This window comes from Amphiura filiformis, chromosome 12 (genome assembly GCF_039555335.1).
Source record: "Amphiura filiformis chromosome 12, Afil_fr2py, whole genome shotgun sequence".
NCBI classification, from domain to species: Eukaryota; Metazoa; Echinodermata; class Ophiuroidea; order Amphilepidida; family Amphiuridae; genus Amphiura; species Amphiura filiformis.
In genome coordinates this window covers 20,580,453-20,603,103 of record NC_092639.1, presented here as the reverse complement: position 1 = coordinate 20,603,103, position 22,651 = coordinate 20,580,453, and the positions used below count along the sequence as shown (strand labels likewise).

General features: G+C 35.1%; 1 long non-coding RNA gene across 1 annotated transcript; it reads right to left on the bottom strand.

Annotated features, from left to right (window-relative positions):
• Positions 1 to 126: 126 nt before the first annotated feature.
• On the bottom strand, positions 127 to 22,349 carry LOC140165927 (uncharacterized). The gene is made up of 3 exons (XR_011860789.1): positions 22,231 to 22,349; positions 8,243 to 8,349; positions 127 to 260 (listed from the first exon to the last, which is right to left on the bottom strand). It is a non-coding gene; the product is annotated as an uncharacterized lncRNA (long non-coding RNA).
• Between the last annotated feature and the right edge of the window lie 302 nt (positions 22,350 to 22,651).

Below are 22,651 nucleotides of genomic sequence, written 5' to 3'. Positions count from 1 at the left end.
TCTTCCTCAATCAGTTCACATCGGTTGGTATTCCTGATATGTTCACGTGTGTTGGTTTTGTCATATTTTTATTAATACCAATCGTATCTCCAGAATTCATCTGTCAGCGGCCTGCATACTCGTATATGGGTACCATTCCGTGTATTTCCGAACCGTGTAATCGTAGAACAGCATACCAAATCCAAATATGGCGATCATGCCGGCCACGAATCCAGCACCAAGTGCCGCCGATTCCTCTTTCGACAGGCCTCTTGTATTGTCTGTATTGATGAAAAAAATTTAAAAAAGAAGAGTTATAAATACTTTGTATATGTTCTTCTACAAAAATGATAATAATAAAATCATGAGTCATGCCCGGGGGGGGTTCTTCGAAAAATTTTGTACGGGGGTGTGCCACGCAGACTTTCGGATGCTGACTTTCTCTATACCTACTTTTTGCTGTTTTTGCTACCCATCAGTATACCAATTTTCAAGAAAAAGCACCCAAAAAGCGCCCAAATTGGCCATAATTGGGCGCTTTAAAGGCACTTTTTTCAAAATGCGCCCAATTGGGCGCATTGGTCTCCACTGAAAACCCACCCATCGATATACCAAAATCGCTGAAAAGGTACCCCAAAACCGTGGCACATCCCCGTATACCTTCAACCAGGAAGAACCCCCCCCCGGGGAGTCATGCACCTGCACGTTATGACCCTAATGGCTTGCCATAAGCACGCAGAAAAGTACACGAGTCCACGCCAGTCACGAGTCCAATTCATCGCCATGCACGTAGCACCAGTACCTGATAAGCCTACGCTAGTCGTGAGTCTAATTCTTATTTATGCACGGAGGATCCCGACAGCAATCGGGTAAACCTACGCTAAATTAGCGTAGTCGCTATAATAATGGAGTTTCTGCATGACATTTTCAATAGAAATGTTTCAAGAAACTGGAAAAAAGGTATACATGATGCAATCATGTCTACAGTAGAATTCACCACGACCTTTGCAGGACTTAAACCCCATTAAAAGCTATTAAACCAAGATAACACTCATTGAAAACAGCTCAACTGATTAAATCAGATCTTCTCTGGTTAAATCCACACTAAACATGTTTCTGTTTTACCTGTGCAATGAGCAATGAGCTGGTATTATAGTTTCAGTTGGGTGAACGATTATAAAGCGAACGCAAGGTAACAATACTGTGTGGGCTTTTGTTTACGAAATGAGACAATAGTCTGCTTATTGTTAACCAGCGTTCTTGAAAATGAGAAGCATAATGGTTGCAGACTTAACACGGTTTGAAATAATTTCTTCATATTTTTTGGTGTTATCTGTCGTTTACATAGCCTTCCTAAAACACAAAAGTGCGAATATTTCCAAACACCTAAATTAGCTTAAAATTTAGGACATGTTACAAACCTATATTTTCTAGAATTTCAGAGAATACTTGAAATATTGGCCGGTTATTTTTCACACAGTGACGTTATCTAGGCAATGTCATATTACCTACAACATACACTGCATAACATAAATGCACCAAATGAAGCCAAATTTATTTCACTAATGAGCACCGAAAATGCTCATGATTTACAATGTTTATCTAAATATGTTTTTTATGCAATGAAAATTAGAGATTCGATCTAATTAAATTATGTTATTGATGTTTTGTTTGTATTATGTACTAAATATATTGTATTGTGGGCCTGTGGCTTTGAATTACATGATAATAAATTAACTGAACTGAACACTAAAATGCAGATGATGACTACAATAAGTTTATCAGTATATTTAATAAAATATATGATGAATGTATTCCATTAAAGAAATGTTCAAATAAAAGGAAAAGGGATCCGAAATCGCCGTGGATAACCAAAGGGTTACTAAAGAGTATAAACATTAAAAATACTTTATATAAACAGCATTTGCAAAACCCAAGTGCTGAACGCCTTCACAAATTTAAAATATATAGAAATAAACTTCATGCTTTGATACGCAAATCTAAGAGGAAATATTATTTTACCAAGTTTGAGCGTTCTAAAAATAATATGAAACAAACATGGAAAACAATCAATAATATCATTGGCCGTGGTAAAACAAGACAAGCTCAAAAGAAATTTAGAAGTGACAACGGCAATACTATTACCAATCCCCATGATATTTCCAACCTTTTTAACGATTTCTTTGTACATGTAGGTCCTAATCTAGCATCACAAATTCACAAATCAGGTAAAGATTATTTTGATTACCTAAAAAATCCAGCATCTAGCAGTATGTATATGAAGCCAGTTGTTAAAATGGAAATCATTAAAATTATTGATAAATTTAATCAAAATAAAAGTGCTGGTCATGATAATATTGGAAATTTTATTATAAAAAGAGTTGCAAAGGAAATTGTTCAGCCGCTTGCCTCAATCTTTAATCTCTCCATTTCAACCGGTGTTGTGCCACAAAAAAGTAAAAATAGCAAAGGTAATACCAATCTATAAAAAAGAAGATTCTGAAGTATTTTCTAATTATCGCCCAATTTCGGTACTACCTTGTTTTTCGAAGATACTTGAAAGACTAGTGTTTAATAGATGTATTGCGTATATAGATAGTAATAAAATACTAAATGATAAGCAGTTTGGTTTTCGAAACAACCATTCTACATACATGGCCATAACTCAACTAGTTGACAAAGTTAACTATGCCGTTGAAAGAAACGAAACCACAATTGGAATTTTCTTAGACCTTTCCAAAGCCTTTGACACCATCGACCATAACATATTAATTCATAAATTGGAACACTATGGTTTTCGTGGTATCGTACTTCAGTGGTTCACTAATTATTTAAGCAACAGAAAACAATATGTACATTACAACTCTTGTGAATCAGAACTTAAAGATATTATTTGTGGTGTACCTCAAGGTTCTATACTGGGTCCCTTATTATTCATTCTCTATGTAAACGATATTATCAACACATCAGATGTATTAGACTTTATATTATTCGCAGATGACACTACTATTCTGTACTCACATAAAGATATTGAAAGTAAATATCAATTAATTAATAATGAATTGAAAGAAATTAGTAATTGGTTCAAGTCGAACAAACTATCGGTAAATGCAAGTAAAACAAATTACATGGTTTTGGGTACACCACATATGACATCAAAAATAAACTCAACTGTGTGTGATGTATCTCCTGAGATCATTTTAGATGAGTCAGTTCTGGAACGGGTTACTAATGCAAAATTCCTGGGTGTGATTATTGATGAATGTTTGACGTGGAAATACCATATAAACTGTATAGCAAAAACCATCTCGCGAAATATTGGAGTTATGAACAAACTTAAATTTTATGTACCTGATCGTATCCTGTATTCTCTATATTGTACTCTTGTTTTACCTTATTTAAATTACGGAATATTGATTTGGGGTGATACGTGTAAAACATACTTGGATAAAATTATGAAATTACAGAAATGGGCTGTGAGGACAATAGCAAATAGTCATTATAGAAGCCACACTGCTCCCTTATTTGCCAAATACAATATTTTAACTCTTGCAGACACCTACAAACTTGAATTGGGGGTATTTATGTACAAGTACAGTAATAATGAATTACCGGGCGTATTTGATGGCTTCTTTACACTACGTTCCAATATTCATAATTACCAAACGAGAAACGCAGATAAATTCAACTTAATGAAGAACAACAAAACATTTACTGACCATGCCATTCGTACTGCTGGTCCAATATTATGGAATTCATTGCCAAATTCAATAAAACGGCAAATTCATTGAAACATTTCCGTAAGATATATAAACGTGACTTGATCTCAAAATATGATTAATTCTTGAGCATTGTGTTTCTCGTTTGTTTGTTATGCTTTGTTTTGTTTTTACTTTTTTTGATGGTAACATTTCTTTGTTAAGGGGGTGACTTCCTCTGGCCTTACTGGCCTTCTGGTCATCCCCTCCATAATTCGTTTGTTTGATATTGCCTTTGTTTTTTAAAATATATACTGTGTGATTTCATGTGAATTATGGGAAAATAAAATATCTTGTATCTTGTAACACCAAAGTGCGAATATTTCCAAACACCTAAATTAGCTAAAAATTAGAACTATATTTTCTAGAATTTCAGAGAATACTTTAAATATTGGCCGGTTATTTTTCACACAGTGACGTTAACTAGGCAATTGCCTATACTTCTAACATACACTACTTGTAGAGGTCACGCGTCAATGGTGAGAGCACTGTGTATTGTGTATAGGAAAACGGACAGTAACTGCAGTATGACCTGCTATTATAGATAATAATCTATGGTTCTCAAGCCAGTTAATGTTAACATTTTGAAAAAGAAGAAAAGGAGAAGAAAAGGAAGAAGACGGCGAAGACGTCGATGACGACGATGAATGATAATGAAATCAAAGAAGAAGATATAAGGCCCAATAATGATGCTATGATGAAACAAAAACATAAAGAACGAATCAACATGTCATAGAGAGAAACAAAGGAAAGGACCAATCAGCAAGAAGAAACATGCAGTGGCGTAGCCAGGATATTAGTCCCCGTTTAGGGGGAAGGTCCAGATTTTCGTCCCCATCTAGGAAGAAAAAGCCAGACTTTCGTCCCCATTTGTCACTTTTTTCTCCCATTTTTAGTCATTTTAAGGACATTTTGCTCTTTACCGTCCCCATTTTGTCCCTGAAAATTTTCTGTGGGGAGCACTCTGCCCCCTGTCCCCCCGGCCGGTGCCATGGCTCGTAATGTCTCGTTTACTCTTGTCTCTAAGTGACAATTCCGATTGCATTAAATTCGTTATTCGTGTATAAAAGCCATATTGAAGGAACATTATACATTAGCATTATGTAGTCATTCTAGAGGGACTATCCTTGCCGGCACGCCTGACGACGTGAATATAGTCCTCCTAGACGGACTAGCATCGGGACTAGCATTATGCAGCATTTGATTTGATTTGTCTGATGCGCACAGCATTGATTCCTTACGGGCTGACACACTAGTAGTAAAAATAACCTGGTTCCTCGGGTTGACACACTTTCTCGTCTAGCTCGAGTGTGTCAAGATCGAGTGACGTTGATACTTGAATTAATATATGAACAGTTACATGCAGGATTGTATTTATAGTACATCTGTGAGGCACGATCGAGACTAAAGAAGCTTTAAGAAGTACAAATTTGTTTAAGGGCTCTATAACCTACCTTTGCACAGTATTTTTGTGGGAGAGCACATCAGACACACAAAATTGCATTCTGAATATGAGGAATGTCCTTTTGATATCAAATAATTTTGATTTTGTGAAATTCGCAATATAATCCAAATTTTATGGCAAATTATTAAAGATTGACATTTTTGACGTTTTAACAATCCTCGAAGTTAACTTTAAATGTAATGACATGTACTTAAAGTGTAGGCCTATATATAGCTGGGACGAAAGCCGACCATCATAAGAACATTTGACCTTTCGTATTGAAGATATACATGAAGTTTCCAAAAGACCTAACAATTTTAAGTCTTTTAGGAAACTTCATGTATATCTTTCAATACAAAAGATCAAAATTGTCATGTGGTCGGCTTTTTATCCCAGCTTCATACACTTTTTAAAGTGTATGAAGCATGGATGAAGAGCCCTTAAGATTAATTTTGTAGAGGAGCACAATAGGCCTACGGCTCATCAGAAGCTATCAGATAATTAAATTGTGCAACTTTGGGCATTTGAGATATAAACCATTAGTGGCCCATATAGGCAAATATTTCACTCCAATTAACATAATGTCAATCTATAGGATACATGGGAAACGATTCAAACTTATGCTTCGGAATAACCAATATCGCAGTAGACTAATAAAAACTGCTCATCGCCAAACTATACATATCGTCGCTGGGCAGGAAAAACGTTCTATGTCAGTAAGGCCCTTGGACATGTTTAAAGCAAGAACTCCTATGTAACCTATATTAGCAGTTTTGTTTTTAAACATGTTCAGGGCCAAAGGCACCTGCCCAACGACGATATGTGCATGGGTGTCATTTTTGACACCGCGTCATTACCAAAATAAGCATCGACTAAAAACGGGGTCAATATTTTGACTACTCTTGTGATCAAAAGTGTAAATGACACATTTTGTGTTGAAAATATTGATCTGACCCCGTTTTTGTAGGTGCAAAATAGTCTCCTACACAGCCAGTTTCTGCACGGTCCTACATGTAGCGGTTGTCGTTTCTGTATGTTCATGACAGCATACAGTCTGGCCGATATACTAGGTGCAACAAGAAGCGTCTTTCAAAAAGACACAGTTCACGGATCAGGTGTATAGTGTAAAAACTCTATTTATACAGGTGTATAGTAATTTGTTCTAACTTTCCATTTTCATATCTAAACTACTCTGCACTGATCTTACAATAAATTAGTGATTTGAGGCATAATGATACATACATCATGACTCTAGCTTATATAACTCTCCATCCAGCAAGAAACTCATTGAAATACAAATTTTCAAATCAATATCACTATCATAAGCCTATTGAAATTCAATTAATATATACCATGCAGATAATAACCTTGGCCCAATAATTATCAGGGTTCCAATTAAGATAAGCAAACATTACTGGGTAGATAACAGGAACTAAATTTTGTCAGTTGGAAGTAATTGAGTAAATCGCCTGTATCAAAATAGCAGTGTATTTTTCATACATGCAGTAATATGCCCAGCCTTATCACAAAATAAACAATAGTATTGACTTTACCCACCAATCAGTAAAGCCTATTATAATCATGTGATGGCTCACTCCAATAGTAAACATGCTTAGAAAAAAGACAAAAAAAATAGTCCTGGCTGCTATTGTCTCAATACAAGATAAAGATGTGCTAAAAAGTCTCAATACAAGATAAAGATGTGCTAAAAAGTCCTTGTCATGTGGGGCAGGATTAGAAAGGAAAACAAACATGGGTAAGAGGCATTAGTAATTATTTCCTAGCCTCTTAACCACAGGGTTGATGGGCTACAATAGCTATTCAAGACACAGTGTATGTAAGGGATAAACTGTGCATATGAGATATGGGTTCAAGTGGGGGAAATGTTCACTGCGTGAACAAAAATGACTGCGTAGCAAGCACATACTTATCTGGAGTACGCTATCTTTACCAACATGATTCATAGTGAAGTCGGTTTTTCTCGGAGAAGATAATTATATGTTACCCTTTCCAGAATGACGTATCAGTCATCATCTCATTAAATTAAATGACACTCCTGTTATTTTGTACATGTTCCCTTTGTTTTTGCGTTGAGAATAAACTGGCACAACATGAGTCAATATAGGCAAGAAATAGACATTATTTTGCAAGATCTGGATGTGCTCTGTTCATTGGGGCACTATCGACCAATGTTGCACTATAGAAATGGAAGTAATGCATTGTGGGAAGTGAAAGACATCTCCGCTGGGTTCTTCGGATGACTATGTGCATCATGAGTCACGATCATCAGGGCGGCTGCGGAGCAGGCGACTACAAAATTCTTCCATCTTTTTCCCATGTTTTGGTATAATATAAAGAGCATACAACCAGCTTCGTATGGCATGCGGAGTATATACACAAGAAACTTTTAAGTTTAAAGTCTAACTTTAACTGTTAATTTAAAAAGCTGTCGACTTCTTAAACAGAGACATTTGTGAGACGGTATGTGCGCTTTATGTTTAGCATAATGCTATACAGGAGAAGTAATCATAGCATTTCACAAAGGCGAAAAGATTAATATAAGCTAAGAATACTGTACTTGGGCCTAAAATCAGGACCCAGCGGGAGCAGGGGGGAAGAGTGCCTTGACAAAAAATGAAAGAGAAAAGTGCCCCTTTGGCAAAAAATGAAAGAGAAAATCGGGAAGGCAATTAGGCAAAAGAAACGACAAGACAAGTGGCAAGGAGCCAGTTTTCCACCAAAATTCACCCTGGTCGATCATGGGCCAACATAGTGTAAAATACCAAATTTTGTTCCAAATGACTCTTTGGAAGCTCGCGGACTAAATGTAAAGTCTCTCTCTAAAAATCCCGGTAACATGTATAAATATCAGGTCAAAATGATTCAACTGGGATTTTTTTGCTTTGCCCACAAATTTTTTATTGTGCCCCCTTGACCATGTTGACCAAGAAAGCTGGCTATACGCCCCTGCCTAAAATACATAATTACCGGTAAGTCGACACAAGAAAATTTTGATTAAAAATCAAACAAATTTATTGAACAAAATCAAGTTTTGACATACCTGTTGTTTTTGTGATATTCATTGTGTGGTTGACAGCCTGCTCAGCATACGTCATAACAAACATGTAAATAAACACGCAAAATCTCGTCAACATTGAAGTGTCCATTCTGTAAATGAAATAAACATTAAAAATATAAGAAAAATCTTGGTTCAACAAATCTGATCGCGATCAACTTGTAACCTGCAATGTCGACAGAACAAAATGTGTAAAGTAAGGATAATTGATTAAAATTTGCAAATTTAACCCCAAGAGAACTACCTGCCTATTAGTCAAAAAGGAGTTTTCATTATCAATTGGACCAATCAGCAACATTGTTAGAATAATTTCACCACGCAAAAAATGGGGGTGAATTATTTGGAAAACTCCATTCTGATTGGTGATTAAAATTAAAATATCATGTAACTGACCAATCAGAGGCAATGTTAGATCGGCAGGTAGTGCTCAGGGGGTTAATGAAAGTTGTTACTACATTAAATACACCTGTTTGCATGCGTGGAATGTGCAATAATTATTAGTATGAGCTGTTTCTCTGGTACACTGTAAAAAATATTTTACTCAACATTGAGTAAAAAGGTCACAGCTCAACAGTTGAGTAAAAAATTACTCAACATTGAGCTCATATAGGTCACAACTCAACAAATGAGTAAAAAATTACTCAATGTTGAGTAATTTTTACTCAACAGTTGAGTTGTGACCTATATGAGCTCAATGTTGAGCAATTGTTTACTCAACTGTTGAGCTGTGACCTTTTACTCAATGTTGAGGAAAATATTTTTACAGTGTATTATATACCGTATATCCGCTACTCCCCATTTCAAATTTAATTAATTTGACTTACTGTCTTGAAAAACGAGCCAAAACATGCATTTTCGGGACGGTTTTCTGACAATCGAGTCACAAAAAGCAAAGACTTGGAATAAGTATAAGCATTTAAAAATCTTGAGTTTATGCCAAAATTTGCTCTAATTTTCACTTTTTTGTGTTACTTTAATTAAATGATTCGTTATAAGAATGAAATATGTCTTTTCAAAAAATTAGAATGCATAAATTGAAATTAGACTTCGTACAAATCTTTGACTTGATTTTGTCCCTGTATTTCAAGCCGGGGCCCTTGCCTCTTCATATATTTCCAATTGCATGCAAGAAACGATATTTCCAAGACATATTTTTTTACGTCCACAGTGCATAGACGGGAACTGGACTGGAATGTAAAATGTTGCAAAAGAGAATGTGCAATTGCACTCAATGTATTATAAAATATAAATGTAATATCCTCAAACCCAAAAAAATAACGTATAAATTTCCACTTTTTGCGGCAATTTTGCATAAAATTTGGCGATTCCTCCCCGGAAAAAATTCCTGATGCCGCCACTGGATAATCCATTTACGTATACATGGTATATGGAATTGGAACATGCAATTCTATTATGTATTTACGTAAATAGAAAGTGCAATGCTACATAATTACAACATTAAGATCATCTGTTAGCACATATGTATCTATTTTTACGTATATATTTTATGAGACGTGAAAAAATGCAGGAAATGCTGAACACTCTATTAAACATGACAAATAAATATATATGGTCAATTCCAGAGAAAGCGGGACAAAATTCTCTCTATGTGAACTTTCCACTTTAAAATGTCATTAATAAAGGAAATCACGTTATTGATGGAGCATATCATGTCACGTCCAATGTGCTCTCTTTGAGCATATAGGCCTTTACTAGCAAGTCATACCAGGGGACAAGCTATGATGGCTTAAATGAATTGGCGTTACCCACGAATTCAAAGATAACGCACCATATATGTCATTGAATGTCCTTCAATCAAAATGAAATTATTATCGTTAGAAAGACGTTTGCATGATCTCTCATCATATGTAAAACGATTGAATTCCACCAAAGTTTGTGGACTCTAGAGGCCATTAAGTCAATTTGGCTAATAATTTTGTTACCCGCGTATCAAAAATAAAATGATCGATCTGAAAAATGTTAAGTGAATATGCCATAAATGACTATATCATGAAACGAAGTTTCGTTATATAATTCTGAGGTCCAAGTGATTATTTTATGCAAATACATTTTACCTATAAAATTCCATAAAATCAAATTTGACGTTACCCACGTATCAACTGTTACCCACGAGTCCAGCAAATATAATTGGCATAACTTAAATTAACATTTAATGACTTTGGACACTAAATTTAGTTTGACAAGCGCTTAAAATTGTAAATCGTAAAAATACGTTCACCGCTTTAAAAAAGAATCTACGACGGTTTAAACTTTTGATACCCACGAATCCCGAATAGATGCTAACCTTGACAAACAAGGAGATTGTTTATTTTAAGTTTAAATCAGCACATATTCAAGCCATGGGTATGCTATAATTTTTACAGTACTTACAGTTTATGCACCTAAAAACGCAAACCCCAAACGGTACTATAGTACTTATAGCTTTACCCACGAATTCGGCGTTACCCACGAATCCAAGGATTTACTCGTAAATTATATGTTTCTTTATGCATCTTAATATTTTGAAAACATGCGATAGGTTCCAAAACAGTCCTGTTTAATAGCGTCCTCTTGAAGGTATACTGAAGCTGTATCATGAAGTTTTGATTGATTATCCTAAATTACCATTTTTTGGGTAAATGCAATTGGTTAGAGAATCGGGAATCATTGAAACACAATGGAGGAATAACCGCATGATGGTTTCCAACCTTCTGTAATATTTTCTATTTTGCCGCTTACCAATACATACCTTCAAATATGTGTTACCCACGAACATTTTGGTTACCCACGAATCCCTACTTAAATTATAGTTAACAATGTATTGATAGTGTTTTTAGTTCATAGGAACTGTCAAACACTAGTTAATAGAATATTGCTGCATGAAAATATTGAACGATTTTACTAAAATAATAATATAAAACTGTTTGCTCTGTCTATTTGAATTTGGAAACTTCATTATTCTAAACATTTTTATACCCAAAATGCCATAATGATCAATTCTAAATATTCCATGTAGTTTGTATTTTGATTAAAATTCATTTTAGTGCCATTGCAGCCTGAATTATTGACATACGGAAAAGTAATTTTTATTTTTATTTAAAAAAATTAATAGGAATTGCTATTTTTCAAACGCTGTTACCCACGAATCCATCCGAGATCCTCATCCTGCGACGAGATACAAAATCTAACTTTATATTTCTATGAAGCATTTATTCTAATCTTTCGAAATAATACAGTAATGTTAAATGGCAGCCACTTTGGAAAGAGTTCGAAGAATTGACACAATCTTAAATGTACACCTGGTTCTTTCTTAAAATTTGTAATAACCAAAATATTTCTTTGTAGATATATGTAATAAAATTCTATTTTACGTTCAAAGTCTTCACCGATTTCTAGTGTATATGAGTCACACATAAAATATTGAAAGATATTAAAGCAAGTGAAATTTTATGGCGTACAACAGGTGAAAAAGGCTTGAATTCGTGGGTAACATGCATATGCGCATTTAACACTTTATTTGGTCTAGCAAGAAAAGTTATTTTTCAATCCGATGGCACTTTCACCTGATGATGCACTAGATATGATCGTCTCATTTGATAAGTCTAGAATTGAAAAGGAAAACATTTTTTAAATGGCCCCAGAGAGAATTTGGTCCCGCTTTGGCTGGAATTGACCATATACAATGTAAGCAATATACACAGTCTAGTTTCTATAGAAATGTGTGCAGAAAGCATACATGTAGAAAGTAGTGAAATGTAGGCTATACCGGGTATAACATTGGGCAAGGATACCGAATGTGACGAATAATATTATTACCCCCGGTATTTGGTATAGGTATCGAATTAATTTGGCAGTAAAAGTTGTCGAAGTCCCCAACAGTTTTGCACATAAAACAAGTAGGATGTTCTTTGCCTTCCAGTCTTCTTTTACCATGCAAATGGGGTGTATAAGAGCATATCTTCGGCATAGTTCACAGGGGCGTGCCGGCGTGGCAAGAGCATCCGGGGCCCATGGACAAGGAGCAGTACGGGCCCTTTTAACCAGGGCGGGATTTACCTTATGGGGCCCCCGGGCCAGGCCAAAATTTGATGGCCCCGAACCCACGTGCCGACAATGGCCGAGGAAGGCATGCACTCAAGTCAGTGGCCAAGTTTTGGTTTACGTATAATAATTATAGAGGGGGACTAACATATTTTGTTCCGATGTTACTATAGGATATTTGCGCGCAAAGCACACGAAAAAATTCAATTCCAGACTATTTTAGCCCCAGATCAACATGAATTTTGCTATTTGAATGCACGCGAAGCTCTATTTTGGCCAAAAAAGATGCTGTTATTGGGGTTAAAAGTAAGATGCATAGGGCAATTTTGGGGCCCCGAATTTTAGGGCCCCTGGACCATCTGGCCCAAGGGTAAATCCGGCCCTGCTCTCCCGATTATCAGCCCGTATTTAATTTTCGCTTTTGCACTCGGGCCCCTGAACCCTCGGGGCCCATGAACTTCGTCCACCCTGTCCCCCCGCTTGCTACGCCCCTGATAGTTCATCATCCTGCAGGCAGCAGCTCTGAGGCAGCAGTAAATCATGGTCATTCCAAAAAGGAGTCCATTATTGCATTGATTAGTAGAGGCAGAATTTTCATACACATGTCAAACTGACGGAAACCAATTATTTTGATAAACTTTAGAAAATTCTATTTGACAATTATACTGATATTAATTGATATATTTATTTATATTATATCGAAATAAAAGACAAATTATTGAAGATCCTGAGATAAACGCGAGTTTACCTAAAATGTCGTAAACAATTTGAAATTTTCTTTGCAATTATAACGCAGTGTGTCCCCTAAAACACGTTTAAGTAACTTATTTCATATTATTGGTTTTGTCTGTTTCATGCAGTTAATTCAGTTTAGTCAGGAAAGTGCAAACCATAGTTTACACTTCCCTGGTTTAAAAAAGACCATGTTCAAATTCAAATAAAATTAAAATTTCAGTTTAAAACACTCGCTTACTTAAAATTAAGATTTAATTTAAATCTGGTCAACCAGACATACCTATTTTGACGGACGAACTTTACTTACTCGTGGCTTTACATTAAATATGTTTCATTGGTTTGGTTCGTATATAATTTATACATATTATTTTTGAGTTATATCTCTCACTATGTATAATACATTTTTGTATAATGCGGTTTTTTTTTGTATAATTGTGTGCAACTCAAAGCGAAAACAAAGAAAGTGCTGACCCTTGATACAAACGTATAAATAGACTAGCATTATTATTATACGATTGAGACTTGTTTCATTTATTTGTTACACGCACATAAATGCGTGCAAGTATGGGGAAGTGGTCCAAAAAGTCATAAAAAGTTTAACAAACTAGACTTGTGAGCTATACTGTCAATGACTGTGAGAAAGAACACCATGGAAATAACGAAAAATGGCACAAGTCATCAAATTAAGTGCATACATGTTATTTAAAAAAATTATCTGAAACTGGCAACTCACTAATCTAGAACTGCAAAAAATATATTAATGTTTTAGATCACTGGATGAAAAATCTGTACACCAAGAAGTTTACTTTATACATGTTTAGATTAAGTATATATTACTATAGCCAATTTAATTATACCTATAGGGGCCTACAAGAACGGTATACATATAGGCCTACAGTATTGCGAATATATAATGTATAGAATATTGTCAATTTCATTCATGAAAATGCGGTAATAAAACGGAGTATGTTTGCAGCTGCTTGCATATCACAGTGTTTACAACATATTTTGTAGCCATGTATAGTGTTATATAACGTACGTTTACCGTCGCCCGGCTACCCACGCAATATGCATGCGCAAATGTCGTTTTAGTGTAACATTTTCATAATGGCATTATCATGACAATCAACCTGAGGTAAAAGCACGTAGAAAACACTACGCATTATAATTTGTACATGTCAGACCTGCAAGTCTTGTATTTCAGTGTGTAATGATTTGACCTTTTCAAAGGCCAAACAGCATCAATATTGTCTTTAAATTTCAGGAACGTATAAATTAGTTATTTTTCCTTGACCTTAAGGGATCTAAAATGAGCGTTTATTGCGTTTCGATAGTATTTTTTGTGGGACAAGAGAGCACCTCAGACCTATCGAATTGCATTCTGAATACGGAGCATGTCTTTCTGATATCAAATAATTTTCATTTTTTGAAAATCACAATATAATACAAATTTTATAACAAATTATAAAAATTTGATATTTTTCAAATTTTATATATAACAGTCCTCGAAGTAAATTATATGAATCTAATGATATATTCTTAAAGTGTATGTAGCAGGGAGGAAAAGCCGACGGTCAATTGAAAATTTTGACCTTTCATATTGAAGATATGGATTTTTTCCCAAAAGACCTAATTTTTTTTGGTGTTTTGGGAAAAAAAAAATCCAAGGTCAAAATTTTCAATTGATCGTCGGCTTTTCATCCAACCTACATACACTTTAAGTATAAATCATCAGATTTATAAAGTTTACTTCAAGTACTGTTAAATATCAAAAATATCAATTTTAATGATTTGCCATAAAATGTGTATTAAATTGCGAATTTCAAAAAATCAAAATTATTTGATATCAGAATGACTTTCTTCGTATTCAGAATGCAATTCGATATGTCTAATGTGCTCTAATGTCCCAAAATAAATACTGTCCAAAGGTTCATACCCCAGCCCTTAACAGTATCTTCAAAATTAAATTAATTTCAAGATCCAAGACAATTTATAGCTGCCCAAATTGTCAAAATTTAAAAATCAAGTCAAGTATGTGATTTTGGTCTCATATTGTAGCTAAAAAGCTATATTTTCTGAAAACGTACTTTTTTAGGAGGAAATGGTGTCCATTGTTAGAAAAACATCCTAATTTGCATAAATTTGCATATTCTTGACTGGTAAAAGCAGCAAAACTAAAAACACAGCAACTGCTCTGTACTGTAAAATTTTGGAAACAAATTATGCATGTGAATATAAAGTTTATAAGTACCGTAGCTCAAAATATAAACACCAGAAATGTTCAAATTTTATAACGTGCATCTTCGTCAGCATTGTTTGAGTACCAATTTTACGATTGAAAGCATCATTCCGCAACGCAAAAGTATCATTTATTACCACTGCAATTTTAAAATAAGGTTGATTTTCATTGAAACTAGAATGCAAAGCAAATTTATTCATCCCTATCCAATGACCCAAAAATAATTTTCAAAAGTCTAATTTGCGGCGGTAACGACCAATTAAAGTTGCATCATTCCGCAACGTTGCGGAATGATGCATAATTCATAATGTGCCCGTTTGAAAAAAATATTCACAATTTTGGGTTAGAACTTTCTGAAATGCATTGCACAGAATTATCTTTACAGTAATTGATGTTTCAGCATTGCCTGAACCATTGTAAGTGACATAAATCCACAAAACCCCCTGCATCATTCCGCAACGCCATAAGGATTCATGGATTGCAAGGATTTTTTCTTTAAATTTACGATAAAATAAAAACAGTGATGATTATTTCTTGATAGATGGTGATAGTTGTTATGTTACATCCTATGGCTAACACCCAGTGCTAAATTTCACTTCCAAGAATTTTAGACTAGCAAAATGTTGACATAATTTTAGTTTCAAAATGTGACCATGCAACACAAGTTATCTGATTTAAAAAATCGGTGATAAATATTTTTGGATAAATATTGATATTTGTCAGCTAACATAAGTAGCCAAGTATATAAAACACAATTTACTCAAATTTATTGATCTATTTATTTTTATTTTCAAACATGGACTGCTTTTCATTTTCTATGGGATTTTACACACAGCATCATTCCGCAACGCTCCTTGCATCATTCCGCAACGTGACCTAGTGTCGGAAAATTTGGCATAAAAAGACGATGCCCAATTTTTTTTAAATCGATACTGACAATTGTCAGTTTACATCCTAAGCTTTAGATTAAGTGGCAAATTTAATATCTCAGATTACTAAACTCACAGAATTTGTCAAAAATGTTTTAGTGCAAAAAATACTGGTCCCGTGCGCATCATTCCGCAACGCAAACTTTGCATATGCAAATTAGGAAATTAGGGTGGTTTGGAAAAGTTTCTCCTACCTTAATCATTCACTAACCAAAAATACTTTAACATTATGCTATTCACCTTGTGCTGTTAATACATATTTGGCTGCTGCATCAAAAAGAAATTCGTACAAAGGCAGTTTGCATCATTCCGCAACGCTGATTTAACACTACATCTAACCCTAACCCTACCCGTGGTTTTTTGGCTATCGGAAGGGAAAGAAGGAACGAAAAAGGAGAGAAGATGAAGACGAAAGTCACTTGGCACCCCGGGATTCGAACCTCGGACCCCTCGCATGCCACGCAGAAGATCCCCAGCATGTAGCTACACAGGTGACGTTGGCCCGGCCGACGATTCCCTGGGTATATGACTTGGTCTGATTGCGTCATCAAGTCCCGTGGAATGCATGCACGCAGAGTGGTTTTAATAGTGAGCTTTAGTGAGTCCTAGTTCTGTTAGGGTTAATATGGAAATATATAAACATGGCGGTATTTATATTTTAAGAAAAATAAAATTAGGCGGAAAGTGGGACCCAATAAATAAAATAAGAAATCAAAGATTAACAAACTGAATGTACTGATGTACTTTACTGAGGTGATAATTTAGGTTTTTTTTTCCAAGAAATGTAATCACATATTGCGACTCAACTTGTTACTGTATATATAGGGCACAGTTTACTTTCATCTTGCTGTTCGGCATGTTCGGTAACATCCACGCAGACAGGCCTCAGGAAAACGTGAACTAGATCATCCCTGCTAAATGTTTCGGAGCTAGACTCGTAAATTTGTCTAACAACACCTGATTTATAAGACAATCGCGTAACATGCACTCACCGAGGGAGTAACGAGCAAAAAGGACTGATTTGACATAAATTTTCATTTACGACGAGGCCATCCCAACGACCCTGTTTTTAAAACATTAATGGTATTTTGTGTGTGTAAATTTTGGTTATTTATTTGTCATGAGAGTTCCAGCTTTCCAGGGATCCCTGTTTCCAGTCACAGGACCAAGAGCTGCTTTTTTCAAATGTGTGGCTCCTGATCCAGACCTGCTTATTTCCATTTTCCAGCTTGTTGATGATGTTGTTGTTCTTCGGTCACTTTTCACATATACCACGTTCATGTGTAGTTCATGTCGAAAATCGTCCAATGAACTACTATCAACTTGACAACATATGTGCACGTGACATTTTACACCGTACATGATTGGCACATCCCTGATTGAAATATCACTAGTGACTTGACCATCATCGACGACATAACAATATCTTTTCCTTATACTTGGCACAGCGTAAGGCCCATTTTGTTATATAAATTGCTCATTAAATGGTATTCAACGTTAACGTTGTACCAGGGATATGGTTGTACTACAACCGATAGTCCCGATACTACTGGGAAGTCTTTTAAACTGGCTCTGTTAAAATATGAGCCGGTAATGTACTATCATTTTGAGTCACCCTCTATGCACAAAACCTTATAAAATGTCGGCCCGCCATTTTCGATTTATGATGAGCATTTTAGCAGCTGTGCCCCAAAAGTTCTTTATGGTTGCATTACTAGTATATAGGCCATCTGCAGCCTATATTATCATTTCTGTAAATTTATGCATACCGGAATTTGTGCTCATCCTGGATCTGGTCATCAAATATGCGGGCATACTTAGCCTATTTTATGCTAATCATCCATCTTACATGTAGACCTACATTATATTTATAAACTGTTGGATTATATTAAAAGTCATAGATCATTTTGGTCTCATTTTTCATGCAGATATTTCTTGGGCAGTGAATATCTTTCCTTCCCACACATGTACATTGCTCAGTGACAGCAAATTGTTTCATTTTCAACTTGTCAAATCAAGGTAGACTTACCGTGCTCCGGATGTCCATGCAAAATGAATGTATCCACTAACAAATACCCTCAAAAACGCACCCCACGCGTACAGATACAAAAAATCATACAAAAAATCATACAACACACCAAATATACCAATTTATGTAGGCTACACATTTGGCATTGAGTAAGAAAAACGAAAGAACGGATTAAAAAAAACATCTAGTTTCCGAACATATTTCCCTATTATGAACAGGACCTTTCTATATGATAATACCGTATGTATACCCGGAAAGCATGCACGTTGTCTTCTCTATTTCATGTCAGTGGAATGTACATAATCAGTGTCCAGTATTATATCCTATAAATTACAATACTGATGTATAGTACCTAAAACGATCTTACTGTGTCATTTGGAAATCACACAAATTTGCCGTATAGGTTGCATGCCAAGCTAGAAATTCATCGGGTCAATAATTGTAAATGAAACAAAATATGATCGCCATGCAGTTTATGAATGACCTGAAATTCGACATAGACATTTTAATTATGAAAATATTTTCATTACAATTATCATGATATGCTTGGAAACTTTTAGTCATGCATGTCATGAAACAAAATACTACCACGACGGCTCAAAAAATGACGCCAAATGATTATGATGATGATAATTGTAACTTAATAATAGTTTCGAATGCCTGAGGGCACATTTGACTTTTTGACATCACAAGAGCCAAAGTTGTTGAATATGATAACGCTGATGCTCAAAAGCCTCGGGTCAAGGAAAAGTGTTTTTTAATTCTCTTAATTTGCCGACTCGAGTCAAAGGACATATTGTGATGACACCATCAACTTTGAACCGTAGATCGTCTCTAATTAATTCGCTAAAATAGAAAAAAATTAGTATTATCTAGAACGGAAGTTTTAAAACTACAAGGATAAGGCCGTATAAAATTAATGTTTTGGTTCTCGTCCAGAGGATTTTCATGAATTGATCAGGGAGGGAGGTGTTTTTTTGTTTTTGTTTTTTTTTTCAATGTAAAATTAGCATTGTCAGTAGTTTTCGGTCTTCTCCAACAGTGCTAGAGGAAACGATGAGGCCCTTTTTTTTCAAATGTGAGATTCTGAGGATAAACCCCAGTACCACAAAAAAGACTTGGAAGTGATGCTTGTTCTCTAATAAACTTATTTATATGTATGAAGATTTCATAAATCATTCCAAAGTCTAAAAAATTGAAAAATCTAAAAAAAAAAAATCTGACAAATCCCAGAAATTGAGGAGGGAGGGACGAGAACCAAAATATTAATTTTACACGGCCTAATGCACTTAGTTCTCATTACAAGCTCCTAATTGATAGATCAGTCAGCGCACTGAGTCTGGATCTGTTCATGAGGTCCCAGGTTCATGTCCTGTATAAGTCATGGATTTGTTTCATTCATTCCTTGGTTGACTCGACAAAAATGAAATTGTGATCACATACCAATATCCAGAGAGGATATTTTTTAAATACAAATTTAAAATTGTTCACTTTCTGAAAATGCAAGTAGGAAGGGAAAGCACAAGAGATATATTATATATAATATCAAGAGTATACCAACTAAACTGAGCTCAAAAAGAAACTTGTAATTTTTACAACTTGTGAATCACAAGGTCATATCTTAAAATACTGTCAATCAAAATGAACCAAAATTACACACAGGATTACCTTAATACTCTACTCAAAACACATGTCAGTAACCAAGCAGTTGTCCAACTGACACAACAGCAAAATGCACTGTCATGGGACAGCTTCCTGGACTTCCTTCACTTTCACAGCCCAACATTTGGCACCCAGGACAAAAAATCTGTGAGAATGCACACAAGATCCTTGCACAGATGATAAAACGGTGCTGCTTTCTGCTTTTCATACACTTTTTTCATGAAACAGGGCTGGGCTGTGAATGTGGTCCAGGAAGCTGTCCCATGTCAGTGCATTTTGCTGTTGTGTCAGTTGGATAACTGCTTGGTTACTGACATGTGTTAAGAGTAGAGTATTGAAGTAAATCTGTGTGTAATTTTGGTTCAATTTGATGGACAGGATTTCAAAATATGCCCTTGTGAAAAATTATAAGTTTCTTTTTGAGCTCAGTTTATATACAGAAAAGCGCAAATTTTATACAACACATAAAATTAAGTCTAATTTTAAATTACAAGTGCACAGTACTCTGACGAGGAGAGTTTTGTCTTGATTGGGGGATAACCATTCCAGAAAGTTGATTTGCAAACTCGTGACGACCCCACAAAAAACATTTTTTGGTGTTTTTTTTATATATAACAAAAAGTGGTTCTAGGTTGTTGAACTTTTACTAAAAGAGTGTTTGGCAAACTCCCGATTCGTGGTTTAATTTCATCATGTAATCCATATTACTTGATACTCTCTAAATATGTATGTAGAAGTCGCTCCTTCATATATAATAGAGCTATGCATGCATCATAATCAAAACGGGGTCAAATATTTTGAATTGATTTAAAGTGAAAAGTATTAAAGTAGTCTAAAAAGAGTGAACCTTTAAAGAGTTGAACCCCTTTTTGCTTTTATTATAGCACAAGATATGTATCAACAGCTATATAAATAGTGCTGCTATTTTTACATGCTGACTTTGATAACTTTTATCATGTTTATTGGCAATTGCTGCATGTTGTTGTTTTGATTTTGATATATTTGAAAACTCACTTTAGAAGTTATATCATTCCAGTATAGCCATGCATTCATGTTCCACGCAACTTTCTCAACTTCGATTACAGGTCCGAAGCGTTATTAGTTCGAAAACCCAATAACGTAGTCGTATAGGCCTACAGTTATCAGGTTATAAACCCCTAGCATAATGATACTCTAAGCTATTCCCAACCATGCTATTAAACCCTAAACATAACCCTGCCTCTAACTCCTAACTCTGACCCTAACCCTACATTGTATCCTTAAAGCTAGCTAAACCCTAATGCTATTAAACTACGGGTTTAGCCTAACCCTAACCTTAACATCATCTACGACCCCGCTACCTTAATATTAACTGCCGTTAAAAGCCGTATGCCGCGATTCCCACCATTTTCATCCCAAGGATATATACCAACTTTAGGCCCTACTACATTGTATCAGTCTGGCGTGTTGTTTTCCTCCTGATCACTGATATAAAAATTCGGATGAAAATGCATGACAAACCGTTCATCACCGGTGTTCACTCTTATCCAACATATATCTTTCTGGTACGCTAATTTTGGTCTCTTTTTAGTCAGAGATGTTACGGAGAAATGATGATACTAACATCATCTGATTCTGATAGGACACTGATGCAGAGAACAAGCTTCCTCTTGCATTAACAACTTCTATAGCAGGGGTTTCCCTAACAAAATCCTATTGCGAAATAATGTAAACATAAAATACAATAGCGATATCTTTCAATTCAAATATCTATCTTTCAAATTGTACCGGTATCTTTCAAATATCTATTTACAGGCCTAATTATACATGGTATATAATAAACTTTCGAGATAGGTCTACTATTATATAAAAAAACCGTAGAAGACGAATAAAATATTACAAGAAATTCGTTTTTATACATGTCTTATTCGAACTGCGCCACGTGATATAGGGAATGAAAAAGCATATTGACTGGCCTTGTGTTCGTCTGTCTACTGAATTATCATGATGGCGAAAATCGATTTTACAAATGTGTACTATACAACAACAGCTACAATACAAATTAATAACGGTTTTTTTCTTTCCATGTCATATTAGTAAAATTCATGCCAAATTTGTTCATCACTTTTGTCAGTTTACGTGTGTAGTTTTATCATTAACAGATATACCGGTGTATATTTAAGCAAAGATGAGCGTAAATGATGTCACATGATCACATCTATACCGGTATTTACTACGTGGCGCGAAGCCCACTCACATGTAAAAATATTTCCCCAACGATATCTTACTGTAGGCCCTACTTACTTTTAAAAATTAATTTCAATATAATCAGAAAATATTAAAATAGGTTATCACTCACCTGAAATTAAGTATTATTCCTAATTTAATTCCAATTGAATTGATGATGATGAAGATGTCACTCGTCTACTGCTGATATGGCGTTGATAACTACTACTACCTGTATATTGTTGTATACGTTGGTGTCATGGTGTGTGTGTAAGCGATGTCGTCGTAGTAAAGCATGGCATGTGCTTGTGTGTACAGTATTCGATTGGAATATTTATTTGCATTTTACATAAATAGCTACTCAGAAGGTTTCGCAGAACTCGTCGACCCGTGAGTTACATAATGCAGTGAAGGCTTAGCTATAAAACAGTACAAATTTAGAGATTCGATGAAAATGATTTACAATAAAATAAGGGAATAAAATACACAATACTGTTTGACGACATAATTCTAAAAATCCTACATAAATCATGTTCCTAGTATAATTTTTGCTA